Here is a 16,302-nt window from a genome sequence, read left to right on the forward strand (position 1 = left end):
AGGCAAAACCACCCCTAAATTGCAAGCTTTTTTGGTGAAACCAAAGGTTCCTTGCTGTCTGTTGCTAGTATCACCTCACACAAGTTCAGCAGGGGCAGGGTTTCCAGTGGGAGCCTTTAGAAGCCCCTACACTGTGCAGACTTGTCACACCTTTCACTGCAAACACTCTACCAAATGGCTCGTCGAAAAGAGAAACATGTTTTTCTTGCATCTGGCAGCAAGAGAAGAACATACCTTAAAATACCTGAAGTGATGATTTTTCTGCCACGTGACCCATTGATTTCAGTGCAACGTGTGACAGGTTTTGTGCCCATTGGCCCTTTGCAGCCTTGAGTCTGTGGTGAGCAGGTAGATGCAGGGCTGAGCACCCCTGTGTAGCTAAGAATAAACCTCACAGCAAATAGGGCTGCCATACCCCTGGTCTGAGCAGCTTAAGAAGAAGGATGACCAGTAGCAGCTGCAGAGTAATGCCAACGTGTGATGGCTTGCAGTGCATTTTAATGACTGAGAGAAACATGAGCAGCAGCTGTTGTTACCAACCAGACACAGTGATGAGAGTTGCCCCTTAGCATTTCAACATCCAGGACTTTGGTGTGGGAGATAAAGCTCTGGGCTTTGGCACTCAATTTTGACATCATTTAAAGCAGACTTAATACACGTGTCTCTACATTTTTCTTCTTCACATGCCTTCTCTCACTCTTACAATAATAACACAATTTGCTAAATGGGGTGTCAAAATACATGGGGGAGTAGGATGCATTCTTTTGGTATATTTTCCCCCCAATGAGTTAATTTTTTTTGAGTTAATGTCCTTATTGTTAATTTACAGCCTGGTTATAAAAATGAAAAGATAGCAAGTCTGTGTAGGAGGAAGAAAAAAGCAGCAAAGTTCAGGTAAAATACTTCTAGAGATTCAACTGAAGACAGGATGATGGATTCAGCTGTTCATTCCCAAAAGATATAATGGCTGTAAGAACAGGCACTGAAAATATTAATTAAAACATGGATTTCTGTTATTACCTTCCAATGGCGGTTGAGAAATGTGTGAGGTTTGGGGTTGAGAGTGCATATGTTAGAAATTGGCCTATAAGAACTCATTTACTGCTGACAGATATCAAAATGCAATGTAATCACACTTCTAATCAGACATGTGTGTTTCACATATAACACTTCTAAATGCATTTTTCCTCTTAGAGTTTTGGAAAGAGAGAGAGCAATACAACCTGAGACCCAAGAGGCTGCAACAGTGATACATGGGTAAGTACTTCTAAGCTTGCACTTGGCTGGCAGCCTTGGAAGTGAACAGTGTCTGGTGGTTTGGAGCACCTGCCTGGAAAGCAAGATTTCATCACTCACCTTATCTGTCTCCTCAAGGAGTGGGTCCACAGACAAACCAGGTAACATCTTGGCTCTTTTTACTGGTAAGCTAGAAATTCTAGTTACCCACTAGAGTCTGCGTAGTTCACCGGCATTCTGTAAAATCCCAGCGTACTCTTTTCAGTATTAGAAAATATATAAAGACTACAAGAAACAAACAAATGGCACGTCACTGGACAAGTATTGAATGATCTTATGAGTAAGATCTGGGCATGAGTTTGCTGAGTTTAGAGCAGGACTTTTGCCCTGTCCTGTTTCAAGAGGCAGCATTGCAAACACTCACTGGTCTTGGCCAATTTAATCCAAACCAAAAGTTTTCCCTTTGCCTCTGCACAAAGCTTTAAATGCTTCAGAGCACTCCAAATGTTTGGAATAATACTTTCTTTTAATTCCTCAAGCCCTAATGTAGATTGCTGTGAAACCTGGCTATGTGATATAATTCACTTTACATGTAGACATCTGCTTAGGAAGAGTATTTGGAGCTGGATACGTAATTCAGTTAAACTGTTGGTGGGACGATAGACCAAGGTCAATGATTCCCTCTGTTCATTTCACAGATTCTGGGGCTTTTTTCACTTGTCAAAGCATTAGAAGAACAACACTAAGGAAAAAGACTTGTACATATAGAGCTGGATACAAACTTTTGTTCAAGGGTATGTTCTGTACCAGTGAAGTGCAGCTGATGCTCTGAGAGCTTGGCAGGGCATTTTCAGGTAAGCAATTTACCTCTGCCAGGCAATCTGCTGTCCTTGAAGGACACTAAGCAATTCCTGATGTTGAGATGATGTTTAGTTTAAAACAGTATGACTCTTCCCGATTGCCACCATCTGGAAATCAATCACATAACTTAATTCTGGGCCCTCAAATGTGTGGGTTTTTTCTTCATTGCAGATTATACGGAAACATGAACAGAACTCCCAACCAAAGGACATAAAGTTTTGATATCACTTCTGCTGCTTAGCTAGTGTTTTGCAATTTGTTTTCCATCTTTTTTTTCTTATCTCCATCTTCATATTAGTTATTCTGCATAAAGAGGTAAACTCTCAAAGTCACTGGATTTTTGGTACTTTCTGAAAGATTTTGCGTTCCAGATTCTTTCATGATCCCAACTAGTTTTATAGCATCTCATTTCTCAGGATACCTTGGGGCCTTTTCCAGTTCAGTTATGCCACTGCAAGGATATCTGTAGAGAATGCAAACGCACTTTTCTTTGGCTGTTTACATAGCCTCAAAGCAGCTAGACTTCATACACTCTAGCTCCTGCCTTTAGATATTCTATACCTACTCTTTGATATCCTCTCTGGAAGACTTGATTGTTCTTTCATGTGGATTAATAAGACTCTAATTGAACACAGTGAAGTCTCCATGGCAGGAACTGTTGTCAGCTGTTACTTTTAGGGAGCTCCTTTCACTCCCATGTGCTTCAGCTGATACACATGCAGCCCCAGGTGCCACTCGAGACAGGAAACATTTTCAAGTTCATAGTGTGTTATACAACAGCAGGGAGGGCACTGAGGTCACTGGAGCTTGGATGAAAAAGGCTGTAAGGGGTTTTCATTTTTTTAAAATGACCCTACAGAGAAGACAACATGCATGGACGTCAATGTCTTGTCCATGAGTTCAGGCTTTTCTGCTCACCAGACATTTGTGATTTGAATATTTGTTTTATGGAACCTCACAAAATCTCTGCCACTGCCAGGACCTAGTGCACAGTCAATGCTTCTGGGCTCTGTGTTACAGATTTATAACATGGATTAGTTTTGAGGCTTGTCTTTACCTCTGACAGCTTTATTCTTATTGTGGGATAGTTGGGGGTTTTTAAATCCAGGGATTCACTGCTGAATGGTGTTAAGCTTCTGAGGATATTTCTGGTTTGTGTGTCTTTTATATGATTTCCTGCAGTTGCAGGGAAGTGGCTCAGTGACCTAAAGGATCCTTTCCTGTCACCAAGACAAATGCTTCCTTATTGAATCTATAATATTCCAATTTCATATAATGAATCACTGCTACTGGCTTGGCATAAAACAATATAAAATATGGAAGAGGACAAAAGCATAAAATTATATACCAAATAGCAATTTTCCATGTCAAGTTTATTTTATTTCCACGACATTCTTGGAAATAAAAGCTTGGACATTTAAGCATTATAAAGTTTGGACAACTAAGAGGGTTGTGTACCCTCTTAGTTAACTTGTTAACTTATGAAAAGGATTTTTGGAAAACCCACTCCTCTTGTAATCTGGCTCGAGGCTCGTGGTTGCTCTGGTTCTGCAGCATTGCAACTCACTTGGGTGACACAGGGGAGCACCCAGCTCAGCCCCTGTGTTTAGCTCTTGTGCATGTTCAGGGGAAAAAAAGTGAGGTCAGTAGAGGCAGTAAAATGTCTCAGTGCAGGGAATTTATTTTGTGGAAGGAAATGTTGCAAATGTGTCAGTTTCTTATCAGACTGTCTTGCTGATGGCATCAGTTTTTAAAAGACATTCCTAGTGGATCCTCTGGGGCCCTGAGGCATTAACCTACAGAATTACTGTACACCTTGCTTCCTAGAGCAGTCTTGGCAAGTTCAGCAGGGCAGTTGGTGAGGCTGGGTTTTCAGGGGTCTGTTAGGAGCAGAAACCCACTGAGCACTGATGGGATTTGAGTTCCTAAATTGCTCTTATATTTCTGAAATACGGGTCTGGTCCCACAGCAGCTTCCAGCTGTGAGCAGGTGAACGTCAAGTGCTAAAATTTCCACAAAACAGCAGGTGTACTCTAATTATCGGTGCTTAATGAGCAGCCCAACAGTGTATCAGGGAGATAAGTGTCCTGAGGCTTGTGCCCATTAAGGAGGTAGGTTTTGAAATAGTTGTGGGTTTTCGGTCTTTTGCTGTTTTGATGCCACTTGCTTCCCACCAAGCCACCCCTGCCATACATGCCCCACCTTCACTGGCCATTGCAGGTTCCATCCAAGAGCCAAACTTCAAGACACAGATTCCTAGAAATGAAACTTCAGGATTTCAGTGGTTCACAAAACTACAGGTTTTTCAGTTAAAAATAAACTCATCTAAATGGTAGAGCAAGAAGAACATGATTTGACCAGGTCTTAAGTTGGTATAAGAACATAGAGACCCTTGACCTGTGCCATTAAAAATATCATCTGAAGCTGAAGTGGAATTGCAGCAAAACATTTTCAAGTAATCACACAACCCTAACGAGGGAAAAGCAATAATTATTTCAAAAATGCCAAAGATCTTTCTCTTAGGAGAATCTTTAATTTGCTGATAACTTTCTGTATAGAGGGTTTTTAGGTAATTGCTGAGGTGATGCCAACATTCACCAGTAAAGCAGCTGTCAGTGAAGTAGTAAGAGGTCTGCAGATCTCATCAGCATCATGACTGCCGTCTTTGGACAGTGGTGCTTCAGCTGCACATCAGTTCTTGCAGGTTGGGAGTGGTTATCTGGTCATACTTCAGCAGATGGCTTCATCCAGTTTTGTTTGTTTTCACTTGGAAAGCAGGCAATAGAAGTACCTTGATTTAGCAGAGAGCACTGTATGAGGAACAGAGAAACATGTTCTTGTGAGTTCATATGTTCTGGACTCCTAGAATAAAATTGATGTGGTGAACAATATCAATAACCATATATATAATAATTTTCTGAATAGTGATCCACTGAATGTTGCCATAATTAGTGCCTTGCTCATAAACCTATTAGCATATCTTTTTTAGGGCTGAATTTACCATAGTTACAGCTCCATTTTTAAGTGCTCACCATCAGCAGCTGCAGCCAGAATTTCAAGAGCAGTTTTAATACAGACACTAAGAATGTGGACAGTGCCTTTCTAGATCTCAGAAGGAGCTCACTGTATTTTTAAAATTTCAACTGAATGCCACTTCTTTAAATAAAAGTGAAGTAATTTGTGGTTTGTTTTCTGGGCAAGACACTGAACTAAGGCCCAAGACTCACGGGCTCAGTCATGTCTGTTGAAATGGGTACACAACACAAGTTTTCTCGTCCAGGTTTCCAGTGAGCACCTCAAGATGGAGCATTGATTGCACATTCTACCCCCACACTGTCTACAGGAGAGTTAGCATTCTTGGTGTCACTCAAAGTGAACTTTTACTGTCCACAACAACCTATTTCTGTAGCAAAGGTCAGATTTGTTATCTATCAGGATGTAGCAGCACAGTGGAATAATGAGTTGCCGCAATGAACTGGCCTTTTTTACCTGCTGAATGGGCTTCTAAATCAAGCAGAGGGAGCATTGACTGAAAATCATTGGGTCTGTCTACTTGAAAGGTCATAGTCTGAAATACTGCAAGATAATTTCATGCTGGTTTATATAGTGAAGCAGTCTTTAGTACAAAACCTACCACCTCCACAGGTTGTTCAGTTCTCTAGCCTTCTTGGGATTTGAGATAGTAATGGGAAAAAGAAAGACTGATTGGATTTGTTACAGACTTAAATCAGTCAAGGAAAGAAAACAATGATTGTTTGGAGCTTTTTTTTAATTTATTTTTTGGTTTGTGGCAAAACCCACCAATGACTTTGCTTAGACAAAGCACATTTCCTTAAAGCCCAAGTAGAGCTGCCTTCCCTGGCCAACAGCAGAGCTTACCATAGCCTGAGGGGGGGTTACAGCTTTCCAGGCCTTGCTCTGCCAAGTAGTTTGTCTTTCCTTTTTAACCTTGCTTCTCTATTCTAAGGCCCTTCACTTCACACTCCTCAGTCAAGGCAGGGTATTTCTTAACCCCAGGGCTGTAAGGTCCACTGCAGCCAAAGAAAGATACACAGTTCATGTGTTCTCTTGGCCTGTCACAGCCATCTGTGTTTTTTTAGGCAGTCAAGGATTCATCAGCTTTGTCAGGAGGAGGTGTGACAACCTTAGGTGAGTAAAAGCAATTTTTAACATTTTGCAAGAAAAAATAAATTTAAGTAACTATTAAATTAAGCTCTTAATAAATACAACTACTGCTTTATCTGTTTTGGAAGGGTGTTTGGCCCTTGGTGTATGGATGAGCATCCAATATTAGGAAAAAAATTCTGTCTTTCCCCTAATCCCTGTTTCTTTTACACTTAAGCCAAACAAAGTTCATTGTCAGTAGCAGCTGAAACAAACAAAATTCAGCTGTTTAAGTGAAGAATATCAATCTAGACAGGGTCCAGCTCTCTACCTGGAAATGCCTTTGTGCTGCTGTGTTGTTTACCTTTATGATTTTGCATCAATACACCAGCCTTTTCCAGTAGCCATAAAAATATTAGTTTTACTGCTGCAAGACAATGCTGAGACTTGCAAAATATCCTGAGCTTCTGGACTGAAGAATTTCACCTGAGAGAATTTTTCCTCCTCAAACAAGTCCTTCTCTGATGCAAGGCAATTTCACCTCTTTGGTGCAGGAGGCTGAGCTTTTTTTGCTACTGGTCTGAAGCCACAAAGGGCAAAGTATTAAGAGTAAATGTTTGCTACAGGCCTTTCCATCTTCCCTATCAAAACCCACCAGGCATCTCTGATTTACTCTCCTCTCCACTGAATACAGAGCAGTGGGTAAAAACAAACAAAAAAACCCAAACAAAACCAACAAAAAACCAAACCCACATGCACCCCATGAAAATAAAGCAGAGCACTCCATGTCTCCCATGGTGCTTCCCAGGGGCAGGGGGAAAGAAAAGGGAATAAACCATGTCTGGCAGATGTTAACGAAACACAGAGACTCATTTTAATAAAGCACTGGGAAGTGGCCAGTCCATTGTAGTGAGCACGTTACAAGCCAAGCAGAAAAAGGAAAGGGCAAAAAGAATATTATCTCTTTTTGAAAAATTATCCTTATTTCAGGATGTTTGGGGGAGTCACAGGGCATCTTCATGGATACGCAAGCAGAAGCCTTTACCTCCCAAGAGGCAGGAGAGCTCTGATGACAGTACAGTTCTTGGGCACCAACACAGCTCCATCCAGATCTGCTTGTTAAATCCTCCTATAGCTGCCTGGGGAACAGTTTCAAAAGGTCAGTGAGCACCACAAATTCCAAATGACAGTTCATGAATTTGATTCAAAAACAGCAGCTGGATTTTTCTCTGTTCTCCCACTGTAAATGCTACTCAAGCAGTTTAGGGTGATGCTGCAGAACAGCTCTTCCCAGGGACACCCAAAAAGCCTCCTGCCTTTTCCTGAAAAGGTATCAGACATGGAAACACAGGCTGCTGTTGCTTGGAGCAGTACCAGGCTGTGCCAGGCTGCTTTGAACTAGATTTTGTGTTGCATGCAGCCCACCTTTATCTGCCATCACCTGGGGAGATGATGATATTTAAATGTATTACATTTGGAACATAATTAGGAGGAATAAAATATTAAACTAAATGTAATAAAGAGATAAAGGAACATGTGCACAAGGTAAAATGCTAACTTTAAATATTAAAAAAAAAATAAAGCAAAAAGCAAAATAAATGAGTTAAGGGAACTTGTGGACCAGCAGCCTCAAGATTCCTTCCACATTACTATATTAACTTCAGGATTTAAATTTGGCTTTTGTTCCAAGTAGGCTCCTTAAGGAGTTGTAGCTAATTTTCAGCATATTTAAGAGTGTACACTGAGCCCTCCCAAAAGAGTAATTTCATTAATTGCTTGGTAATGCTGCTGCTTGGACTTCTAATCTTTTTTTTCTTTTTTTAAATTACAAAGAGTAGTCAAGCTAAGACATCTTCCCTACACATAGCACCAGAAAAGATTACCCTCTGTGATGCTGCTGCTGTTGTTGACACAGTGGTCCTCTGCAAATTTCATTATATTTCTGGATAGGGATCTGTTTATAATAATATTAATGTACACACAATCCCTACAAGCCTTCACTTTAATCTTTGTTAAATAGCCAGGTTATTAAGTAGTAATTCCTGATGCTGGAAAAACATAATCATCCCATGAGATAAAACAGAAAGAGGGAAATTTTAAGGCACTGGCATTTTAAAGCTAATTTAAGGAGGATTTATCACAATTAGAAAAACAGATAATGCGGGAAATATGCACATTTTCTGGCTAATAGTGATCCACATTCTACCACCATCACCAAGCTGAAGCACAGGTTAGAAGAGCAAACTCCTGCCCTCTCTGCAAACATTGATGTGACTGCCACAGCACCAGCCAAGAGTTTCCAACATCACTTCCCAAAGAATCAGAGAGAGCAGCTGTGAGTAGTATTTGATAGCCCAAGACAACTGAAATGTTATTGAAAAGAGTAAGAGAATTTCTGTGGCTTAAGGCACAGGCTTAATTAACCCTGCCTTCTGCTCTGGTTTATCTGCAGAAGAAATACCTGACTGGCTATGTTTGTGATTTCTGCAAAGAAAGGCTTGTGCAAAAGTGAATGCTGGTTTAAGTCCCCATGATCAAGAAGCTGTTTAAGCATCATCTCAGAGTTCTGCATCCCCTGCTAGAGCTGCCCATGTCTCCATTGAACAGCTCAGAGTGCAGGTACTGAGCTCAATGCCATTAATACTCCACAGGCTCCAATTTCAAGCCTCCCTTCTAACATCTCTGGTTCCTAGTCCCCTTCTAGTCATTACAGGCTTTGTTCCTGTCCCCACTGAGACAGGTTTTCCCTGTAAAGCTAAAAGTATGTGTCTATATGGATGGATCAGTGAGTGAATGGAAGGAAGGAAAGCAGGGCAGGTACACAGGCAACATCCTAGGGGTTCTGAGCTGGCTCCAGAAGTGGCATGAGTGTTATGTGAGAATGGCAGCTCTGCTTGGCAGGAGCTGAGCTGAAATCCAGATCAATGGTAGGGCAAAAAAAAAAGTGTGCCATGGAAAGCAAGCCATCCAGTGGATGTGGGAGAGGTGGATATTTGAGAAGGCTAATCCGAACAGAAAAGGCAACAAAACATAAGCAAGGAGTTTAATGTGTGCCAGTCTCTAGAAAAACAAAACAAAACAAAACAAAAACCACTAACCAAGCTAAATGTTCTTAACAGCCATTCTGCTACAATGGCAAGCTTTAAAGAGTGGGAAAGCACTGTCAGAGGTTTGACTGCCTAGATCTTCTCTGCAGCAATACAAAACACACTGCTTATGGAAAAGAAATTAGCAAAAAAAATGTGGTATTTCAGATTTTATTACTTTTGGGTAGTTGTAGGTGAGACCTTGCAGAAGACCTCTTCAGGCTCTGGGCATTCATGCTAAATCATGTAAAGGTCTAATGATAACCCCAGGTAGATTACCTAAATATATGAAAAAAAACCAACTAACGAAAACTTTGGTGTCAGTGTTAGCAGTGAATTTTGTTAAGTACTATATTTTAGTACATGTTTTCCTTGGGTTGGTGGAGAGGAAATACCAGGGTCTTTAAAATACAATAGTCCAAATTTGGAATACTTACTTAATCCATTGCCTCCGTGTGGTAAATTAAATTTCAGAGCAATCTGAATTAGATTTTGGAGCAAGTAAAAGGGTCAGCCTGAGGGTTTGTAGCCCCATCAATAATGAAGCTTGTGTTATAATATGAAATTAATTCAGCACATCCTGTTTTAAGTGGATAATTTAACACAGCAGCTTTCAAATTTGCTGAGACCGAAGGCTAAAGTCTCAATAAGTCATTTCAAACATTTTCCAAAAATTGTGATGTAGTAATTTTTCTGCTTACCTGACTCACAACGAGGTTGTTTTGCCAAAACCTTGGAACAGAATCACTTCCCTCCTTTTTGAGTCCTGAACTATTTAAAGCCTGTACTGATTTGATTTTTTTTTTTTTTAACTGCAGCTATAAATTGTTTGTTGTGACTGATAAGCAGGGCAGCCAGAAATACACTGTCTTTGCAGCTTCCAAGTGTGCTTTCTACTATAAAAAAACCAGCTCAATTCAAACTTAAATGCAAGCTGGTGCTGTAGACTCTTAGGAGGAAAGCCCTGGGAGGAAGGGATTTGCAGAGAAGAAAAGCAGAGTTGATTGAAACAAGTAGGTCTGAAATTAAATGCAATGTTTCTAGTCTTTGTTACAAAATCAGGAGTTGGTTCCTTTCTATCTTGAATTTTCCAGATCTGACTGACCTTATTCTTCTCCTGCTATATATGTTTTTTATTTGTGCAAACATCTAGAATTTTTTCAGAAAGGTTTTTCTTGTGTTTGTGGGATATTGTAGCTTAGATAAAAATTCCATATGCATTTCAAACATTCTTCAGGTAAACTTAAAACTTCAAACAGTTTGATCTTTCAATACCTTTCTGTACTAACTCTGTTGCTAAATTCTTCTTGTTGCTCTAATGAAGTTGGTTTTGCCCTTTCAGTACTTCTGCAGAACTAAAAATGGGGTAAAGCAGAAGTGATGTTAATCTTATGCCAAGGGGAAAACAAATGTCTGCCCTTGTGCTCCATCTCTAGGCTAGAACTGGAAGAGCTCCCACTTTGTTTAGTGCAATTTAAATTTGTCACTCTAAGTGGATTTTTGCCAGTCTGGTCTCAAGGTCTGTCCCTGATGCCCCTGCAGCCTCTCACAACTCCAGCTTCTCTTCTCTCTTTTTAGAGATCCTCCGACTGTTTCCCTCACCCAGAAGTTGTCAGTACTGCACTAAGTTACGTGACTAACATCTCACAGGCATGATTTGTTTCTTCAGGAAGTGCCAGGAGATGGGAGGCAGAAATAGCAGATCACTTGCTGTACCCTCAGGAAAATGTGGTTTCGTGAACATAGTCTCTAGCTCCTTTTTTGATCCTTTGTGGGGTTTTCCCCTCCTTCAGCTCTGTAACTGTGTAGGGAATACGGACAAACATAGGTAACTAATATGGTGCAAACATTCTGATGGAAACCCGCAGTTATTGAAGTCTGAAATAACTTGGTCTTGACATAAACTCCCCACCAGGTGTGCTAATCCAGTTGCCTTTAGCAAGTAAGGGTTAACACACTGCAGATCTTGCTCTGAGCAACACTAACTACTCTAACAAGAGTGAAAACCATGTCCAGTCCCACAGATGTTTTCTGCTCTCTGGCTATTTCAGTTTCTTTGTCAAATTAGCTCTCTAGAGGTAAGATAAAGATGCAGATGTCTGGGGTATGTTTACACGGTGCTTCAGAGATCTCTGACCCGCTCTGTTCCACATACACAGACCCGCCCAGCTCAGCATCAAGGTGCCAGTTCAAGTCCCAAAAGCAGCACAAAAGCTGCATCTGGGCATCATTTGGCACACACTTCAGGCTGACTTCTCAGCATGGGCAGTAAATGCAGTGAGGCTCTCTCCAGTTCCAAAGCCAAGTTGGCCCTGGACATATACAGATCTCCACATTGACTGATTTTTAGACTCCTTGTTTTCCAGCAGTTTTGTTTCTGAATTGGAGCATTTTCATGTCTCTCATGGAATCATGTTGGTTTCAAATGTTAACTTTTAATTCTAGCATTTTTCTGTTCATAAATACAAGGTTTTCTAAATGGAAATTTGTTTTGAAATAAAGTTCTCTGTTTCCCTGCAACATTTAGAGAGCAAGGAAGTGTTGAGCATTTGATAACTTTTGATTGGTTGTTTTCCCTTAAAACCGAGGACATAAAATCATCATCATTTCCACAGCACCTAAAGACATTAAAAAGGGCTGGAAGCAGGTGGAAAATACTGCATTGCAGTGCACATAATAACTTACTATTAAAAAAAAGACAGGTATAAACAAAAATAAGAATAAATGGGGAAAAATTCACAGCAGTGGATGCTGTGCCACTGCTGTGCTGTGCTGGAAGATGGGCCCCTAGGGGACTCCAGAGTGGGTGTGATGACCCCATGGGACAGAGAGGAAAGGGAAAGGGCAGCCTAAAGGTCTTGCTGTGATTCTGAGAAAGGGTGAGGGTGTCTTCACATGGACTATCGTTCACACAGCTAAATCATGTGGAAGTGATTTCTTTCCTCAAATGTATATTAATCAAAATGGTTAAATCTGCAGTATATTCTAAACATGCAAGAAATACCATGAATTTCTATCACTGTGTGCTGGCCTGCTGTGCACAGTAAGTAAATCTTTCACTAGATTTGACTTCCAGCAGGAGGCTGTGAAAGGACGTGTCACTGTATCTGTGCACTTATTTCTTCATAGCAACTTTGTGCCTTCCTGGAAGGCACAGGTAGACCTGCTAGTCAGCAGCAGCATCTGGTATCATCAGGAAGTTCCAAACAAATATAGTATTAGATCAATCTGTTCACCTTAAAAGAATTTTAGTTCCTTTTGCTGTTTCTGTTTATGGGGTGGTTCTTCTTTCATCATGTACAGTTTTCATAGAGATACAGATAAACAACCAGAAGAAATAGGTTGTGTTTTTTTTTTCATTTCAGAAACTAAGTTACTAAATCATTTAAGCATATGTCTAGACCCAGTGGGTTTTAGTAAGATTTAGCCATATGCTGAAGCTAAGTAGGTACTTAATGCCTTTTTTTTTTTCTAAAAAAAAAAGGTATTCAAGCAAATCACCTAATGATATGACATCACATTTTTCTGTATTTAAGAGGCTTCAGTTCAATGCACATGCACAGTCCTAAGCTTTGGAGCTCAAACTGGTTAGTTGTCTTGCATGCTACAGAGAAAGAGAGATGGCAAACATGGTTATTCACATTTTTTAATATATTTTAATAATAGTAGTGATCCTTCAGGCTCCTGTCCTAGCCTAATGTCTGACCCATCTTCTCCTGCAGGCCTAGTGGGTGTATCTGGAAAACCACAGCTCTTGCAGTTCCACACTGAGCTGCTTCAAAGGGTGATTGTTTTCCTCAACATATGAGACCACAGTTATTTGGGTACTCAAATGTCATGCCTGGCTTTGTCAAGCTGAGCACGTTGTCAGCCTGGCTTCACTCTACAACACTGCAACACGTGCAGTACAGGAGGTTAGTGACTGTGTGAGGGAAACTCTTGTTGCCTTCCTGGCCAAAGGTTACCAGCTTTGACAGCAGTTGCTGATGGCCAGGGAACCATGAGCCATATTCTAAAAGTACATATCACTTCACTGCCAGAGCAATTCATGAGCAGTTTGGGAGGAAAAAATATGAGGGCTGAGGAGGACACATGAAATTTGGGAGGGAAAAAAAAAAGTATGAGGCAATGCTAACTCATCGAGATAGACCATGAAATAGGCCATAAAAGAGATGAAACAAAAAGAGATGCATCAGAGTGGAGATAAATAAAGCCCTGTCTGTGTCAGCCTGGTGCATACTTTTCACTCTCTCCCAAACCTGTCTGATTTGAAAGCAATCTTTGACATTTGTGCTGCTAAAACAGTTCTTGCCAAGAGATCACTGTATAGTTTCACAAATATTATTGAAGTCTCACACAGGGCCTGTGAGGTAGATCACTGAAGTTACCTCATTTTTTCAGATGAGTAAGTTCTTCTTTTACTTTTTTTTTTTTTTTTTTTTTTCCCCAAGACCACAGCAAATCAGCTTTAAAGCCAGAAGTGAGATCCCAAGAGTCCTGGCTCCTTCATCATGGGGTTACAACCTGCACTGCACTGCCTCTGATTGAGCAGAGTCCTGGTAAGTAATTTTTGTGCATTTTTGATTATGAGTCATGTTTCTATACTTGATGCTAGTCTCTGTGTATTAAAAGAGAAGGAGGAGGTGCTGCTCAATAGGATTACAGTTGTTAATGTTTTGCCAATCACCCTAAAATATTCTTTAGTAGTCTGTTGTTCTTACCTGGATGCCAGCAGTGTAAAGAAACATTTGGAAAATCATTGATAATACCAAAAGGTTGGAGAGCTTTCCTTATGTTCATGGCTATTCCATGGTTTCATGTGATGCCTCATCCTGAGGGAAAGCTGCAATCTCATGATAAAGATAGTCCAAAGACACTTCCATCCGCAGAGAAGGAACTTGTGGGCATCTGAACTGTAACTCCTATGAGGTAGAGCAGGGCTTCCCACAGCTACAGAACTGTGTATTAACTAGAAATAATGCATTTTGCATTAGATAAACTACACATTGAGTAACAATTTTTTATAGGGAAATGCAGAGAGAGTGCTGACTTTTTATTTGTTAAGGTTTGATTGACAACCTCATGGTCCTAATCAAAAAGAAACCCCTAACAAGCTTCCTTTAAAAAACAAAGGGCCAAGCAATAAGATTTTCTAGCTAAAAGTATAAAACCAGTCACTCTGTGGAAAGTGTATTCACAATCATTAATTAGAAATATAGAAAGAACTGAAAAAAATTACAGGGTAATAAAGATTGGCTCAACTGATAGCTAAATATTAAGTGTTCATGAGAACAAGGGAAATTTACAAAGGGCTTTGCCAAACTGTGAATTGCCCAAAATGACTGACTGAATCAAGAAGTTAAACATCCTTGGGCAAAGCAAACTAACCACCAGCAAAGGTTGTTAGTATTTCCCCGTAGGGTTTAGCTCTTTCACTTTGCAGTGGAGCTGGGTTTTAAACAATAGTTTCAATATGCAAACCTAAAGGTCCTGGCCTGCAGTAGAGAGGCTCTGAAACCAATTCCCTTTTAATTTCCAAATTAATTTTCTTGATTATATCTGTATTCCATTGGCATAGGATTTACTAAAAGACTAGAAGTGAAACACTGAGAAAAGAGTGATCCCTTTCCTGGTATGTAGTCAAACATACATCTCTATTCAGAAGCCAGCTAACAATCTTGCACAATATTGCATATTTTCTGCAAGTGATTGGAGCAGCAGGAGCCCAACTGCAGCTCAGGTGCCCTGCTCACAAGACATGATGGTGCACTGTTAACTGAATCAAAGCTAAGACTAAGCACTACTTGAAGCTTATTATCATTCAGGTGAGACCAGTTAAAAAGCACCAATTTGGAGCTAGTGACTTTGAGCTGTGAGTGTTGTATTATCAGATGCAGCTGAACAGGGGTTTGGCTCTGCTGAGAGGTATGCATGAACTCACAGGAAAGAAATTGTTAAGTAACAAGGCACTGTATGAGAGGCTCCCTCTGCCTGGCTCTCAGCACTTGTTCTCCACAAAATAAGGAAGTTGATGGTAAGTGCACAGCATCTTATTGTCCATGGGTGGTTAGAGAACTTCAAATTGAAAGGGGCTGAGGTTACTCTTGCCTAGCAGATGAGACACTAACTATATCTCAGTGCATTTGTGTATAGCTATGGAAAACATAATTTATCTGGGATGTCAGAATGGCATTGCTTTTCATTAACCTTAAATAATGTTATGAGGCTTTGCTCTACTACTGTGCAGATATATATACTGTCAATTTCTGTGCATATATATGGATACAGAACTAAGACTGTTGGAAACTCCTCAAAACCTTGCTAGGAAATACCTGTTAAGAACTTATAGCAGGTATTTATTTTATGTTTTAAAAATTCAATAGACTGCAGTTAATCTGCCCTTTGGTAATCCACAGAATAGTGACTGAGCCAGACACTTAGCTGGTGTAATGTAGTGAAGCTCTTCTGAAAGCTAGTCAGGCTGCTACTGTAAGATATAAGAGGCTTAGGCTCAATTCCCTAATTTACCACAGATCTCTTGTGTAACCTTAGGCAGATTCCTTGTATCTAGATGAAAAAAAGAATGTACAGGCATTGAACAAAGTTTGAATCCTGATGCTGCTCAGGCTTCCTACATGATATGTAAGGAGAGCAAGGCTCATTAAGTGGAATGTAAAATAAAAACCACGGTGGCTGGGCACCAAGGAGGCACACTCAGCATCCTCACATAATTTCTGTGTGGTTTTAGGAAGCAAATTCTATGAAAGAAGGAATAATCCCATGTATTTCCAATGAGAATCCTCTGGTAGCACTTACATCAAGAGCAGAGCACCTTGTTTCTTACTGCTCCTGAAGACAGGTGTGACTGCAGGGCCAAGCCCTTCGGGTCAGGCATGACAGGACTTTGTGGAAGCAGAATTTTCCAGTCTCTGGTCAAACCACAGCTGAGAGCATGTTTCAAGCATGAGATCTCTGGAACTAGGCATTAAAAGAGGGACTCTGGATAAATTAATAA

At 40.4% G+C, this 16,302-nt stretch overlaps 1 protein-coding gene across 1 annotated transcript in view; it reads left to right on the forward strand.

The window, feature by feature from the left end:
* The window catches only part of TOM1L1 (target of myb1 like 1 membrane trafficking protein), a 484,861-nt gene that overhangs the window by 437,228 nt on the left and 31,331 nt on the right, over positions 1 to 16,302 (forward strand). Inside the window, exons 4-6 of the mRNA XM_051634947.1 lie at positions 1,195 to 1,397; positions 1,935 to 2,090; positions 13,739 to 13,846. The gene's annotated coding sequence lies outside the window, so the exon portion shown is untranslated. The remainder of the gene's footprint in view (positions 1 to 1,194; positions 1,398 to 1,934; positions 2,091 to 13,738; positions 13,847 to 16,302) is intronic.

This window comes from Apus apus, chromosome 17, assembly GCF_020740795.1.
Source record: "Apus apus isolate bApuApu2 chromosome 17, bApuApu2.pri.cur, whole genome shotgun sequence".
Classification (NCBI taxonomy): Eukaryota; Metazoa; Chordata; class Aves; order Apodiformes; family Apodidae; genus Apus; species Apus apus.